General features: G+C 43.5%; 1 protein-coding gene across 5 annotated transcripts in view; it reads left to right on the plus strand.

The window, feature by feature from the left end:
* The window catches only part of RASSF4 (Ras association domain family member 4), a 395,766-nt gene that overhangs the window by 71,761 nt on the left and 306,569 nt on the right, over nucleotides 1-17,436 (plus strand). Inside the window, exon 1 of one of the 5 annotated variants that reach the window (XM_068255320.1) lies at nucleotides 6,907-6,960. The exons of the other annotated variants lie outside the window; for them this stretch is intronic. The gene's annotated coding sequence lies outside the window, so the exon portion shown is untranslated. Of the gene's footprint in view, nucleotides 1-6,906; nucleotides 6,961-17,436 lie in introns of those variants that run through there. 5 annotated transcript variants of the gene reach the window in all.

Consider the following 17,436-nt stretch of genomic DNA (forward strand, 5'->3'; position numbering starts at 1 on the left):
AGCCTCAGCCTGAGAGCCCCAGGGACATTTAGGTCAGTCAAGCATGGACAGGAGCTGGAGGGGGCTCAGGCTGGAGCTCCCAGACTGGCTGGGGATCGGTGCTAGGTTTGAGGTGGAGCTAGAGATAGGTGGAGGCTGGTTGGGGAGCAAGGGATAGGTACATGCTGGCTGGGGAGCTTGAGGTGTGTACCAGACTGGCTAAGGATGGGTGTTAGGTTGGATGTGGAACTGTGGATGGGTGCTAGGCCAGCTGGGGAGCAAGGGATGGGTTTTAAGCTGGCTGAAGAGCTGGGGATTGGTACTCTGCTGGCTGGGGGTGGGTGCTAGGCTGGCTGGGGAGCTGGGGATAGGTACTTGGCTGGCTGAGGAGCTGGGGATAGGTACTTGGCTGGCTGAGGAGCTGGGGATGGGTGCTAGGCTGATTGGGAAGCAAGGAATGGGTTCTAAGCTGGCTGAGGAGCTTGGGAGAGGTACAAGGCTGGTTGAGGAGCTGGAGATGGGTGCTAGGCTGGCTAGGGAACGTGCCTGAATAGAAATACAAACTTTGGACTCCCCATTAAGCCTAACACCCATCCCAGGCCAGCCTAGAACCCATCAGTTGGTTAAAGGCCACAAAACCAATATAAGAATAATTACAATACGTAATGTAATCAAATGGTACCATTGGCCGTTTGATTACATTACGTATCGTAATTGTTCTTATATTGGTTGGCTTAGTGGCCTTTAACAAGTTTTTAAACAATAACGCATACTACATTAGAGGTGGACAAGCCTGTGAGTGTGGTGGTACGGTATATGGCCTATACTTATGGCTCTAGGCCTAGCATATGGCACTCCCCCTTGTAAGGCCGCCTCAAAGTGTTACAGGCAAAGAAGGCAGCCAATAGGAAGAGCCACCCTGTCCTACTACTCCCCCCATTGCTGATTTACTGTCGGGCGGAAAAAGTTTTTCTCCCCCAGACAGCAGAGTAGAGAGCTGGCACAGGATGTGGTTTTCCCAGCAGCTCTGTAGACGAGAAACCCTTTTGACTCTTGCTCTCAGATGCTGAGGAGCTCCTGCTGAGATCTCCTAAGTATGGTGTGTCTTATGTTTATTGACAGTTTATCTAAACTCAGGTTATTTTTTAAATAAATGTTAAAGATTGATACACAGATTCACAGATACCCTGTGTTTAATAGAAGTATATATTTATAACCCGTATGCGTGAATCCGGCTCGGATAGTTCGATCTGACCCAGATTCCTGCATACCGCAAAGGGTTAACAGAGCGTTCTCGAAGTCCTAGTATAATTACAGTAGCGGGCTGTGTAACTCGCTTGGTGGCAGATCTTTGAATTGTATGTGTGAGATGAATCCATTGGCATCCGAACGCTCCCTCCGCGAGTCGGTTCATCAAATTGCGAAGTTGGGTTGCCCTTCGTGATGAACAACATGACCGTGTGAGAGGATTTCTGACGCTGATCGGTTGACCCCATCCGCAGACCCTGCACACAGATTCAGAGGGACTAAAAGGGGATATGCAGATCTAAAGGGATGCCAGGGATGCCTCTTACTATTGAAATGCTGTCACAGCACAGACATGGGAGGACATCACCAGGAGAACACAGCTTGCTGCTGAGACCAACTACATAGTAGAGATGGCCCGAACCGTTCACCGGGCGAATCTCTCTGGGCCCTGTACTACTTTCGGGTCGCTATGTCCCGGAGTAGTACGCCTGCGCTGGCCCGGCAGTGCGCGTCCTATATCGCGCTCCTGTTGCCGGGCACTCTCTGCGCATGAGCGTGACATCACTCATGACGTCACGCACATGCAAAGAAAGTGCCCGGCAACAGGATCGCGATCTAGGACGCGCACTGCCGGGCCAGCGCAGGCGTACTACTCTGGGTCATAGCGACCCAGAAGTAGTACAGGGCCCAGAGATGCTGAGATGTTCGCCGGCAAACAGTTCGGGAACCGTTCGCGACATCTCCACTACATAGCTGGTTAGACTTCTATTGTTTCCCGAACAGTTCTTAGGTAATTTATCGAAAAACATGGCTTCAATTCACTAACTGCTACTGCATGTGTGAAAATCTTAGTGAATTTTTTTTTTTTTTTAAGTCTAAAATACAGATTGCAGTATTTTACCAACCTAATATTTTTTACTTACCGGTAGTAGGTCCTAGTGAATTGAGCACCAGATGTCTTCATATCTAGAGGTATAAATAGGTTGTCCCGAACTTACTGAAGTTTGCTATTGCCTTTCTTAATTTCTTTTTAGAATCATTTTCCACTTGCTATGTACCCGGACTCCTTTATAGGTAAGAAAAACAGGTACTGGATTGTGCTAAAAATACTTTTCGCATAATTCAGCACAAGTTTTTCTCATTTATTTTTGTAGTCAGGGGTTTTTACTGCATGTGGTATTGCAGCTGTTGGCACCATTAGTTATCATAGAAAAAAGTAAACTGCATAATAAAGTCCCCCAAAAGTTAAAATGGTTAAAAGTTGAATTAGATCAATAAAGTAACAACATACCAGAGATTAATCTAGTAGAATGAGAAGTCTGTGAAGGAGAGGTACAATGGGAAAATGGGCTATTGTTCATAAACAGTACTGATTAAACATTTGTACTATTAAAGTAAACCTAAAGTGAAAATTTGATCAAAAGTTAATTACTTACTATAGAAGATGTAAGTCCCCGGATAGTCCTTAGGCTACTCCTATCATCCCTAACTAAACTGATAGGAGGAGGAAAACCTCGTTTTCCTCCTTATATAAATCTCATAATGGTATTTTGGGCCTCTTCCGCCCTGTATGTTTTTTCCTGGTGGTCTAGTGGCCCCCCGCCCCTCTCATTTATGCAAATTCCCAGGTGTGGTGGTGGTTTCTCTTCCTTGTATATTTTACATGGTCTTCCCGTGGTTCCCCCCACCCCCATCAATATTTGTCTTGTGGTTTTGGTCTTCCCCTTTCTTCCTTATATAGTTTTCACTGGTGGTCTAGTGGCCGTCTCACCCTACCACCCCCCCCCCCACACACACACACACACACACACACTCACACACTCACACATGCAGAGATTGGCAGCAGAATATGTCGGCATCACTTCTGGCTACTGAGCACATGGCGCAGGGTTTCCCAGACTAGTCCGTTAAAGATCCCAAGCCCGAGCACATGCTAGCTTTTCCACTTTACTCATTAATTTTAGATGGTATATAGCTACTGCACATTCATGTAGTACATGTAATACTAGTGGCTCAAACAATCGAGATCTACAGTAGCTGAGAAGCTGTGCTTGTTATCTCTTATGGCTGTTTGAGCCTTCTGGCTCAGCTGCTGCAGCGAGAACTTTCCAAGGAGCTGAATAAGTTTAACTCTGATGTTGTGTAGTTATTCCAGCTTTAGTTACAAACTCCTTTGATCATCATTAGTGGGTAGGGTGACTTGCCAGAAGAAACGGCATAGCCTTAACCATCCTTGCATCCATGCCTGCTGGTGTTGGGCAGGTAGCTCTTTGGGCATTCTCTGACCTAGTGGCATGCCCTTTAATAGATTGCAAGAGATCTATGGCACTGTTTTTTATCACCATACAACAAGAGTTATCCCTGCCACAGCTAATGTGTACACAAGGCTTCCTGAGCCCCTTACACAATTTCTGTAAGTACCGCAGAGACAATGAAAACACAGGGAGTTATACTATTTTATCATATGAGAGGTGCTAGAAGGCTTTGGTGTTCATCTCTAGGACTCCATCTTCATTTACTGCTTGATTGCAGTCTGACTCCTCTCTGTATTTGCAGGCTTCAAGTTTAAGGCCCTGTTTACACTGTCACAGATGAAAATCTGATCCGTGTAAAAACTAAGCCATGGAACGGATCGGTTTTTAACCACTTAAAGAGACACTGAAGCGAAAAAAAATATGATATAGTGAATTGGTTGTGTACTATGAATAATTACTAGAAGATTAGCAGCAAAGAAAATATTCTCATACTTTTATTTTCAGGTATATAGTGTTTTTTCTAACAATGCATCATTCTATAATATGTGCAGATTACACAACACTCAGCATTCAAAATGAGTCTTTCAGAGCAGTCTGTGAAGTAATGACCTCTCCTCTAGCAGAGGAAAAGTAAATAGTCCAGGAACAGTTGAGATAATAAAAGTCAGATAACAGCCCTCTCCACGACTAACTTAGTCGGAGAGCTTAATGGCTTGTTTGCATAGAGATAACAACTGGAGTTTCTCAACTCTTCCTGTACTGAAAACAATTACACTGATGTATCTGATCTTAATGTTTTATTTCTTAGCTGTGCTACACGTACAAATCATAATATCATCATTTTTTTTTTCGCTTCAGTGTCTCTTTAATGACAAGCTGACTTATAAAAACGTCCTGCTAGAGCCTCTTAATGGCTCCAGGACGTTTTTATAAGTCAGACAGTGCTGCTGCCGATGTGCGCGTGCACGCCCCCTGTGCACGTGAAAATAGTGAAAAAAAAACTACCAAAGAAAAAATACCTTTATTTCTAAATACTATATTGTCACCATACTTTGTACTAGGGACATAATTTAAAATCTTGTGGTAGCCAGGACAAATGGGCAGATAAAATGTGTGGGTTTTATGCACAGTAGCAGTGTTTTATATTAAAACTATAAGGGAAGAAATTGGAGAAATAGTGTACTTTTTCATTTTTCCTTGTTTTTCCTTTTAAAATGCATAGAAAATAAAGTAATTACTGAAAACAAATATCAACCCCAAAAAGCCCAATTGGTGGTGAAAAAAACAAGATATATATAATTTCACTGTGATTAGTAGTGATTAAGCTATTGGCAAATTAAAGGGATACTGTAGGGGGGTCGGGGGAAAATGAGTTGAACTTACCCGGGGCTTCTAATGATCCCCCGCAGACATCCTGTGCCCGCGCAGCCACTCACCGATGCTCGGGCCCCGCCTCCGGTTCACTTCTAGAATTTCAGACTTTAAAGTCTGAAAACCACTGCGCCTGTGTTGCCATGTCCTCGATCCCGCTGATGTCACCAGGAGCGTATAACACAAGCCCAGTAAGGTCTGTGTGTGCGCAGTATGCTCCTGGTGACATCAGCGGGATCGAGGACATGGCAACGCAGGCGCAGAGGTTTTCAGACTTTAAAGTCTGAAATTCCAGAAGTGAACCGGAGGCGGGGCCGAAGCATCGGTGAGTGACTGCGCAGGCACAGAATGTCTGCGGGGGACCATGAGAAGCCCCGGGTAAGTTCAACTCATTTTCCCCCGACCCCCCTACAGTATCCCTTTAAAGGGATGAGCACTGAAAGGTGAAAATTGCTCTTGTCCGTTAGGGTAAAAACGCCTTTGGGGTGAAGTGGTTAAAGGCATCAGTTTTTCATCCATGACCCTCCATTCTGTTAGCGCACGGTCAATGCGACACATCCGTCGCTGCAGACCCAAACTTGCGGTCCGTGCGGTGAAATGGACCGAATTGATCCATTCGAACAGATCAATGTGAATGGATCCGTTCGCATCCATTCTCTTCTGTGATAGTCCGCTAACCCATCCGTTTTTTAGGCCAATGTGAACCAGGCCCAACTGTGGAGCCACTGAAGGTAGGGCATCCTCTAAAGCTCTCCCACTCTATGACCTTACCGCGATTGATCTCTGCTTGTTATTAGATCTTGTAGTTGTGGTGTGGGGCTGGTTTGTATACCTTGGATTTCCCACTTGATCTGTCAAAAAGCTGATTTTTACTGATTAATGTGCAGCTGGGAAATTGGTAAAGGCAGGACTGCTAATAACTGATTACAGCAGACCTTATAACTGGAAACATTACCAAAGTGTATTAAGACCCTTGTAGTAATGTGAAAACATAAACTATTTTAAAAAAAAATATTTGTAATATTCAAGCAGTTTTCAGCAGAATTTAAAATGATGCTGGTGCTTAGTACATTATCATTCGGACCTCAGTTACCACAAGCCACTCTCCTGCGTGCTGTGTGCAGTCTTCGATCAGGAGCTATAAGCGGCGAGTAAAGGAGGCGGAGCTAAGGACGAGCAGAGCTGAGGAAGAACTGACTCTTCCTCCCCGCCAATAATCGATGTTCTGCTCAGTCGAATATTACAGCTGAGCAGAATGGGGGACACGGGACACTGGAGGGGGAGGATTGTGCTGTGGCATGTCACAGAACCAGGAATAAAATGGTATAAAAAGTACATTTTTCACAACCCAGTTCAGAGGTAGTGCAATTTGACACTGAAGCGGAAAGAAAAGTATGATAAATTGAAAATGTAGTATAAATAATTGAACATTAATAGCAAATAAAAGATTCTCCTACGTTAATTTTCAGCTATATAGCTTTTTTTTTTTAATAACATTGTATCATTCTCTAATATTTGTAGTTTACACACTACACTCTGCATTTAAACTATAAAAAAGAGAAGAGCTAATGACCATTTGAAATTCTCTGCAGTAAAATCTTATCTGAAGTTGTCTTTCATGGTTTCTTTAATGTATACGTGCTTCAGAAAATGGCATTGCTCTCTGACTAAATTAGTCGGAGAGCTCAGAGAAGCTCTTTTGCATAGATAACAAGTGAAGTTTCTTAACTCTTCCTTTACTGGAAACAATACTAATACTCATAATGATAATAATACTAATAATGGATACTAATGTTCTATTTCTTAGCTGTACTACACATACAATTTATTATATCATGAGTTTATTTTCACTTCAAATTTCCTTTAACGCCTTAGTGATTTCCTCCTTAGCGATCACAGCTTTCAGTATTTTTGTCAGAGGACTACTATTGCATGGCACGGCTATAGCGATTCGGCTGCATTTGGCAAGAGCACAGGTGCCATGTCCAATCCAGAAAAGATGCAGCACTCCAGTAGAAACAGGCCCTTACGTCTGGTGCACACCATGCAATTTCCCATCAATCATGGACGTAGAACCCAACCCAGGGCCAGAGGCGGAAACAGACAGGTAATGTTTAATGCACTGGGGGCACATTGAATGTTAGGGGGGCAGCGTCAGGGGGTTTCGCCGCTTGTCCTGATATTGCTCGCCATTACCGCCACGCGCGGCCTGACATCTTGCAGCATGTCTGACCAACATGCTCGGGCCAAGATTGGTTGCAACGTCGATCGGGCACGCACTTGATGGCACCAATTTTCATCCGATTCCATAATAATCAGTAAAGTTTCTCTTTACACCCTCCCTTCTTTAGGAATATCCTTGGTTATGTGTCCTTATACTTTATATCCACATATATGATCCTAGATTTATTTCCCTGGGAATTTCCTTTCCTTTACTCATTCATGGCTGTTTGGTTTGTACTTTGCACCACACTCGACTGGATACAGAAGTTCACAAAAGTCCCCAAACATTTTCTGTCATTTACAAAGTTCAGCTGCACCTGAATGGATAGCTGCCAAAACAGAAATTGATTTGTACATTCAGCTTTAAAAAAAACCCCACAGTTTTCAACTTTTCTAAGTTTAAAGTACACATTTGTTTTTGAAAGCATAATATCAAACTCCTCACTATAGGTTATCACTATAATACACTCTTGGCTATTTAAAACTCTGTATCCTGCAAAAAATGCAGAACAATGCGTAAATCCCAGCTGTGTAAATCATGACTTATGGACAGTATCCGCTGTAATGGCACATTGTCACCCTGACCCCAGCATATGTGCAGGTGCTGGACTGATAGGACTGTTGAAAGAAATAGCTTGTTTCTTCTGCTCCTCGCAAGGGTATGTTTTCAAAAGAAACTCTTCATATTAGAGGTTTGTCATTGTATTCAGAGGAATGGCTAAAAATAAATATTCCTAAAGACAATAATAGATGATTGTAAAAAGTTACAAATAATCCTGTATTTCCCACCGTTTCAATTACAGAGGACCTTATACTGTATGAATGTGTGAAAGAATTGTCTGTGTTGACAGTAGAGATGGTCAATGAGATGTTAGTAATTCCAGCTTGCATACACCAATGTCTTTTCTAATAACTTATTTTCAACCCTTTATATTCTCACCAGGGAAGGGCCTCTTCATCTTTCTTTATGTGAAACCAGATGTTGCTGATAACCACCAGCAGTGGCTTAATATACTGTAGCTTTTATTAACCAAGCTTTTACACTCTTCATTTCATTCAGAGATAACAGATCCCAATTATCTAAAATTTCCCTCTCATGATGTCCACTATAAACCACTTTAGGTTCCTGGACGTTAATTTTATATCTAAGAATGAAAGCCAACACTACGCGCTCCTGTACACGTGCACCCATGTCACTAAAGCCCATAAACGCACCAGCTTAAAACAAATCTGTATTGTGTAAAAAGAAAGGTTCGCTACTTACCACTGTAGAGGGAAGCCTCTGTAGCATCTAGAGGCTTTCCATAATTTCCATGACCCCTCTGATGCTGTCCGGAACCCTGTTCCTCTTCGTGGCTGCACTCCCATCCATGTACGACATTAATGTTGAATATTGTTTAGTTGGTTTAAGCAGAGGAACAAATGGGTATGCAAATACCAGTTGAAGCCTTTGGACCATCCACAGTCTTCCCCTTACTGAGATAAATATCTGATTTTTTTTTTTTTTTTTTAGCTCACACTAAAGATCCCCTTAAGAGTTAATGATTGCTGCTATAGCAGCAGTCATTCAATAAAAGATAGCTAAACTGGAGTGGTCACTCTCCCCAGGCCTGCCTGTCTTGGTCCACCTGTGCACAGTCCTTCTGTGGGTCACCTCTCCACAACAGGCAATAGATCAAATTGAAATGAACGAGGCACTCCAAAGGCGTTTTTATAAACTTGCATTTATATAGATGGTTGCAGAACACGTTTCGAGGTCTCCCCCATCCTCCGGTATACAAGCAACACTGACACACAGAAAATCTATATACATTAGTGCACCACACCCTTGATTGGACCCCCCCCCCCCCAGTCAGGTGACCATTGTGAAGTCCGATTCAATTTCAACCCCTTGGGAAAATCCAAACATAGATTCTTGCTGGGCACTTCATACAAAGGATGTCTACCCACATAAACACATAAGAATAAAAACATAAGCATCATCATACGCGAAGTAATATACTTTTAGTTCAAAATACAATCAGCATAAACCATTGTAAAGCAGTAACTCGCTGTTGAAACGAAGAGTTCCGTTTCTGCAACCACCAACCGATGAATTGTCATCAGGACCTAGAAGGGAGGGAAAAAACAATATGGTACGGTATTGTAAAGATCTGCGCGTGCAGATGCTTATCAAGGCAAAACAGGAATAAGAGATCACTTTTAAAGAAATACTAAGGTCTGCACAGATTGGATTTAAAGATGAATGAACATGTTTATTTACAGAAATGCAAATTAACATGTATACACATACAAACAATATGCATGCAATCGTACAATATGACCACAGTGCCCCGGTATCACCCCGACTAACTAACTAATATTTACAATGAATATGCATAGACACGGGTCACACAATATGTACAATAGCAGCAATCAGGAACACGGATTACACAATATCTACAATAGCCACACACAGGAACCTGGATCACACAATAGCCACACACAGGAACCTGGATCACACAATATCCACATACAGGAACCTGGATCACACTATATATACACAATAGCCGCACACAGGAACCTGGATCACACAATATATACAATAGCAATAATAATACAATATATACAGACACGTATCAGCAGAATCAGCACACAGGAGAATAGTTGTACAGGCCAGGATCAATGATCAGAATATCAGAAGTATACAGACAGTGGGCAAGAGAGTAGTCAGACAAGGCAAGAGGTCGATACTGGGAGATCAATACAAGATACAGGAGGCAAGGAGCTAGGAACAAGGATGGGTGACCAGAGCACAAGGCCTACAGCACAAAATGATCTAGCGATGTTCTTCTGCTAGAGGCAGCCTTAAATACTGCACAATGGTCAGGTGACTGTTCACAGAGTTCCAGAGATGAGGTGAGACCTCTGCTGGTAAACAGCGGAAGTTCATGTAAAGTCCATAGTGTGACACCAGAAGGAATTCAAACAGCAAGCAGCATGACAGGTATAACGTGTTAGTTTCCTTGGTGTGTCCACCAGCAACATTTCCCTTGCTACACTGCCCACCTCATCTTTAACTTTCATCAGCATACCTTGATAGTATTCTTTTGCTGTAAACTTATAAACAAGCTTGTCTGCTGCATCCTGATAACCCAGTTCGGTCGACGCAATACTGTACAGGATACAGGAGAATGCCATCACTGTTATGTTGAACACAGCCGCTGTCAACGGGGTAGAGGGTGATTAAATGCTGACGTCTGAATCCTGCATGAGAGGTTGGGAGAGAGAGTACAGGAGCGGAAAGCGCAGCATGGAAAGGGATGAACAGAGCACAGGACAGCTAATCTGTTTCAGGGAGAACAGTTACCAGGGTCTGGCAGTACAGGGGCCCCTGCAGTGGTCTGGGGAAATTGCGGGGGCCCTGGGGCAGTTTCCCCCTTTGCCTCTATGGCAGCGTCGGCCCTGCAAAGGAGACTTGATTTGGCATGAAGGGGCGCTGCTACATGTGGAAGGGGTAGTTTCTCTACATTATGCAGGAGAACAGAGGCGCCAAAAGGATAAAAGGAAGCTAAATGAGCTTGAAAACCAAATTATTGGTAAATAGAGGAGGTAGTGGTGGACTTACCTCCTCCAAGTAGACACACAACGACTGTAGTAAACACAGTCAATATATTTTATTTATGAACTCCAAATATGCAACGCGTTTCGCAGGTTTGATCCCGCTTCATCAGGCAATAACAACGGAGCAATAGCATATGTGGTCAGTAGAAGAGCCAGGCACAGAGGTGCCTGGCTCTTCTACTGACCACCACTACCTCCTCTATTTACCAAGAATTTGGTTTTCAAGCTCATTTAGCTTCCTTTTATCCTTTTGGCACCTCTGTTCTCCTGCATAATATTGAGTCCACCCTGGGTGGAGGGTTGAACCCCCTCTACAGAGAGCGACTTCTTATTCCTGAGTGGGGTCAGGAAAATCTCCCCATCTGCCTTTACAGTGGTTGCCTAATGGTAACCCTGGTTTGTGAGTATTAATATTTACTCTATCTAGTAACCATTTACCAGTACATATTACACTATTGGGGCTCTTGGTGTTCCTTGTTTTTATTTGGTTTCTCTACATTGAGGGGGAACAAGAAGTAAGTACACCTAAGGGAGGAGAAAGTATAAAACCAGCCTTGTACTGTATATAGCTGCACCATAAATGTAGTAGATAGAGCACAATTAATTTAGTATAAGTCCCTTTTTCATAAGAGCACTTGAGAAAGGGCTATCCACCTGAAATGTTATTTTCTATCTGTATACTGTAGTATACTGCATCTGTGATGCTGCTACCTTATGTGAGTAATTAACCAACAATCTAACATGGGGTTAAGCCTACATCATCTGTGTAGGCGAACCGAGAACATATTTTATTGCAGTAGTGGGTGACACAGTGGATGGCACTAACTTGCAGCACTAGAGACCCAGGTTCAAATCTGGGCTAGAAAAAAAATATGATCTGCATGCATTTTGTATGTTATCACCCTGTTTACATGCGTTTCGTCTGGGCACTCTGACTTCCTCTCACCTCCCAAATACATGCTATTTAGGTTAATTAGCACATCCCCAGAAATTGTCGTTCGACTGTGACAGTCCCTAACTAGGACAGTGGTAGGGATTAGATTGTAAGTTTTTATGAGGGACAGTTGGTGACATGACTATGTGCTCTGTAAAGCAGAGTTCCCCAAACCTGTCCTCAGGGCACACCAATAGTACATGTTTTGCAGAAAACCACAAACATTCACAGGTGAGGTAATTAGTGTCTCAGCAGAGCTCACAGGTATATTGTATATTTTAACTGGAAAAGTTGGGGGTCGTCTTATACACCCAGTCATCTTATATGCAAGAATATGCGTATTTCAAATCATGCTATCAAGCAGATTAGACATGGGTAAAAACAAATTTTGTTTGAGAACTCGCAAAATGTGTGCCTGTAGTTACGTGACTAGTGCCATTTGGCTTGGGGTGAGAACACAAACACAACCAAGTGGCACTTGAAGGATGGGTAAAGGGTAAATTTGGTGGTCCGCCTACAGTACACAAATTTCCATTTTTAGTACAGCTGAATAGGGAACATTTTTGTATTTGAAGCAGCCATTCCAGCAAAAAAGCCATTAGAAAAGTAAATTAAAAACATGCAGCTGCAAGGAGAGTGGGTGTTTCTTTGCTGCTGCGAATATGAACTACTTCAACTAAGAATCAGACCCTATTGTAAGAACCAGCAAAATCAGCAGGCAGATCTGGCTCGCCTATTTCCGCCGAAGCCCAAAGGGGAAGATGGTACTGTGCCCGTGCTGGAACCCAAAGGTAAATATCACTGTGTGCTTCAGTCGCTACTGCTCCTGTGTGCATCTGCCAACAAGCTTGTTGGCAAATTATGGGGGGGGGGGGGGGGAGAGGGCAGCACTGGATTGGGGCTACAAAGAAGGGCAGGGAAAGACTCCTTAGCATCCAGAGGCTTCCTACTCCGGAGGTAAGTAACCTATAGGGGCACTTTTTCTTTACAGATTTTCTTTAAAGCAATCCTGTAGCGAAAATTAACTAATAAGATAATGAATGTATGTATGGTACGGACAATAAATAGTATATTATTAGCATAGAAAAGAGTCTCATATTTTTATTTTCAGTTATATAGCTTTATTTATAACATTGCATCAGACTTTCACAGTTGCAATTTAGAAACCACAATGTAATGCTTGGGGGGTATACTTTCTGAGTCAGCGTGTGTGCTCAAGACTATGTAGTTGGGTAATGAAAGAGGCTACTCAGGTGGCCACTGGAGTAATGAACAAGGGAGCAAGATTGCCCAGAGCAACTGCAGCTCTGGGCTTCCGATACCGCCTATCACACTAGATGCTATGTGATACAATACACAACAGATGTAGTCGGTAACAGGCTAGGGTCATACACGTTAGATCAGATGGCAGTGGTACAGTGGACTAGACAGAATCAGAGTCGGTACCTTAAGGTCGTATCCAAGTCAGTCTGTCAGTTGCACGGAAATAAATTAATTGAGTAGTGAAAGTCGCATTAATATACAATGGCTGCTTAGTGCGATGCCACACTAAGCCTCAGGCTGTGTAACAAGACAAACAACAGACAGACAGATGGAATGCTTTGCCAATCTAGTTACTGCCCCAGCGAGTGCAAACATTCACACTGACATAGACAAGACAAACAGGTAGGAACGTAACTAATGGCAACTGTTGCGATAGTTACGTCCTCAGGAACAGACTAGCAGGAATACTACCAGTCACCAACCTGGTGATGGCAGAGAAAAAGAGAGAACACCAAGAGCCCAATATAGTGTAGTATGTACTGGTAAGGTATAATTGATAGAGTAATAATATTAATTTAATACTCACAAACCAGGGTTACCAAATAGGCAACCACTGTCAAAGCTTGTGGGGGAGATTGTCCTGACCCCACTCAGGATTAAAAAGTCGCTCTCTGTAGTTGAAGAAGGAAGGGTACAACCCTCCACCAAGGGTGGACTTGATGTAGATAATAGGATAACAGAGGCGCCAATAGGATAAAAAACACTAAAAGAACTTAAAAACCCATCTTGGTAATAGAGGAGGCAGTGGTGGACTCACCCCCTCCAAGCAGAACACACGACTGTGGATTTTCAGTCAAAAACAATTTTATTGGATACTCCAAATAAAGTGCAACGCGTTTCACGGGATACAAACCCACTTCATCAGGCATTAACAGATAGGAGTAAACCGCATCTGCCAGTATCATCAACACTGAGCGCCTCACCTCTCTGGTGATGGCAGAATCCAAGCTATCAGGATCAGTTTTCAATAGTTTGAATACTGTATAATGAGCACATAATGTAAGAAAAAAATTGTCAGCCATCTGGTTCACACAGTACCGGCAATGTTTACATTAAGGACAGTAAGAAGAGAGCTAGCATCTGCTGGGGTGTGTTTCCTAGTCAAAGCTGAATCCTCTGAATAAGGAAGGAAATCCTTCTTCCTTCATAAAGCTTCTCATTGTAATAACAGCTGTTTTTTATTTCAATGTCACATTAGCAAGCTTATAACGTACTATGACCATCCAAATCATATTGATGCTCACTTCCATATTTCTTTTACATCTTTTTGCATTTAAAGTAGAATTCCAAGCAGACAACAAAACATACAGTTAAAACACAATGGCCATGGTTCACAATGCTTTTTCACCTTTTTTCACCTTATCTAGGTTACATTTTTAAGCTCCCAAAGAGCAAAAAATATAATATAATTAAGGTAACAAAAGTAACATTTAAATGAGGTTAATAGGAACAACTTACTTTGAGTAATTATATTGCTTGTAAATGTGCTGAAAGTCTATTTTTATCAATTAGGTTATACATAAGTCATTTATGAAATGTTTTGTGAACAGAGCCCAATATGTATAACTTGCTTTTACCACTTAAAGTGTACCAGAACTCACAAACATAAAAAGATTTATACATACCTGGGGCTTCCTCCAGCACCATCCGCTCAGATCACTCCCACGCCGCCATCCTCAGCTGCCCGAAGCTTCAGTACTGGGTCCCATCACTGCCGTCAGTCGGAGCCAGTCTACGCAGGATAAGTGTGCTCTTTGCGTATCTCTCCAGCAGCTGCTGGAGAGATACGTAGAGGGTGCACGTCTCTTACGTCAGACTGTCTCTGACTGACGGAAGTGCGGGGATCCCGAAACCAGAGCTGCAGGAAGCAGAGGACGGCATGAGAGCGATCCATGTGGATGGGGCTGGAGGAAGCCCCAGGTATATATAAATCTGTTTATGTTCGTGAGCTCTGCTTTCCTTAAAGGAATTTTGGACAGTATACCATATATACTCATGTATAAGCAGACCAGGGTTTAAGCTGACCCCCAACGCTTACGCTAAAAACCAGGAAAAATGATTGACTCGAGTATAAGCCGAGGATAGGAAAATACAGTGTATATGTATAAAAAAAACAAAAAAATAAAAATGTTGCTTTGCAGCATCTGTTGGAATGGATAATAAAAGCTTTCCAGCTGTGATATTGGATGTGATGGTGCTCAGATGTGCAATGTCTGCTGTGATGAATGCAGTGTGGCTGCTCAATCACCTGCATAGTGCTGGGGCTCTCTGTAAGTGGTGGAGGATCGGAGCTTGCTTTTCTGCCTTGTCCCTGTGTGTTCCAGTGAATGATGGCTGTGTTGTCTCCCCCCCCCCCCTCCATGTGCAGAGATGTGCGTAAATATTTTTAGTTATATACCATATGTAGGTTGAGTGCCCCTCCCCCTTGCAGAGTGCACCATCTATCGTTATATGGCTATCGCAGTTGAGCAGTGACGGCTGTGTCTACCCCCCATGTGCAGATATGTGCGGGAAGACTTAAGTTATATATCATATGTAAGAGTGCCGCCACCCCCTTCCCTCCCAAAGCGGAGCAGCAGGTATAGCCTGCCCATAGACGGCACATGGAGAGCAATGCAGGGTTTTTACTGGTCTGCCCTGCCTTAGGATCGCTCTTCCTGCCTGTTAAAGTCTCATTACTATGATGCCCTCTAGTGGAGCCGCTCATCAAATGCGCCACGGCAGGGGCCATAGAGATAAGACTACGTCAGACAGGAAGAGGGAACCCAAGGCAGTGCAGACCAGTAAGAAACATGCACCAATCTCCATACACTGGTGGGTAATTTTAATGTTGATAAATGTAAGTCATGTACCTTGGACAGACCAATGGTTGATCACCATATAAAATAAATGGCATACAGTTGGGAACATCAGACTTGGAGTAGGAATACTAGTTGATAACAAGTTAGGTAATCGTATACAATGCCAAGCAATGGTAGCTAAAGCAAATAAAACTCTCGGGTGCATGAAGTGGAAAATAATATATCTAAATGCTAGTATACTACGTCTTATGTATAAATTGTGAGGCCACATCTGGATACAGTTTTGGGCACCACGCTGTAGAAAGGACATTGACCTTCTAGAATAGGTAAAAAGATGGGCAACTAAATTAATTAGAGGGATGGAAGAGCTCACTTATCAAGAAAGGTTGGACAAACTGGGCTTATTTAGCTTGGAAAAAAGGCGACTGAGAGGTGACCTGATTAACATGTATAAATACATCAGAGGGTAATACAAAAGCTTGGCAGATGAGCTTTTAGTCCCTAGGGTTTTACAACGGACAAAAGAGACATGATCTGCATATGGAGGAAAAAAGTTTTTGCCATCTATTTAGAAAGTTGTCCTTCACAGTGAGAGTGGTTAAAATCTGAAATATCTTACCTCAGGAAGGAAGTAACAAACAAACAACAACGCACACAGAACGCTTTTCTCCTAGCGGAGGGGGTGTTCTGGGTGTCTGGAACCACCCCCTCGCACCGAGACCGGAAGTGCCTCCTAAATACATAGCAGATCTATTGGAACTTTATGCCCCTCCACGCACCCTCCGCTCTGCCAACAAGATGAAGCTGGTTATTCCCAGGGTACACTTAACATTTGGTGCTCGGGCCTTTTCCTACGCAGCCCCTACTCTATGGAACTCACTTCCACAATCAGTACGAGAGGCTCCCTCTCTGGACAGCTTTAAAAAAAAAAGCTAAAAACTCACCTCTTTTACCTAGCCTTTGAGACTGCATAATGCAGGGTCACAGCGCTTTGAGTCCCCAGGGAGAAAAGCGCTATATAAATATTATTGTTATTGTTATTGTTGTTAAATCTGAGCAGCGGCAGCCACGGATGTTAAAGCGCAGCTGCTGCCTGCTCATGTGTGCGCGCCGGGGATGCAAACCCATCGGCCGCAGGGGGGCCCGGGGCCCGCCAGCCGTGTGTGTGGGGGAGCGCTGACGCCCTCCCGATTGCGGGACCCCTCAGCCAGTTGTACAACTTCTTCCCCGCAGCCTGCACTCTCCTGGCAGGCAGAGGGCAGGGCTACGGCAAGATGGCTGCCGAAGCCCTGCACTGGAGACTATTTGTCTCCAGTACAGGGCTTCGGGAGCCATCTTGCCGTAGCCCTGCACTCTGCCTGTCAGCGCGGGAGATGTGCTGCTGGAGGATCGTCGGGGAGCTGGTGCCAGATGCCGGGAGAGGAGACTTCTATCAGGTGAGTGATTTGTTTTTTTTCATAGGTGCATTTTTTTTTCTGGTGACTGCTGCCCACGTTATGATTTCCTGGTGTCTGCTGCCCACATTATGATGTTCTTGTGTTTGCTGCCCACATTGTGATTTTCTGGTGTCTGCTGCCCACATTCCGATTTTCTGGTGTCTGCTGCCCACATTCCAAATTTTCTGGTCACTGCTGCCCACATTGCGATTTTCTGGTGTCTGCTGCTCACATTGCGATTTTCTGGTGTCTGCTGCCCACAT

Source organism: Hyperolius riggenbachi, chromosome 10, assembly GCF_040937935.1.
Source record: "Hyperolius riggenbachi isolate aHypRig1 chromosome 10, aHypRig1.pri, whole genome shotgun sequence".
NCBI classification, from domain to species: Eukaryota; Metazoa; Chordata; class Amphibia; order Anura; family Hyperoliidae; genus Hyperolius; species Hyperolius riggenbachi.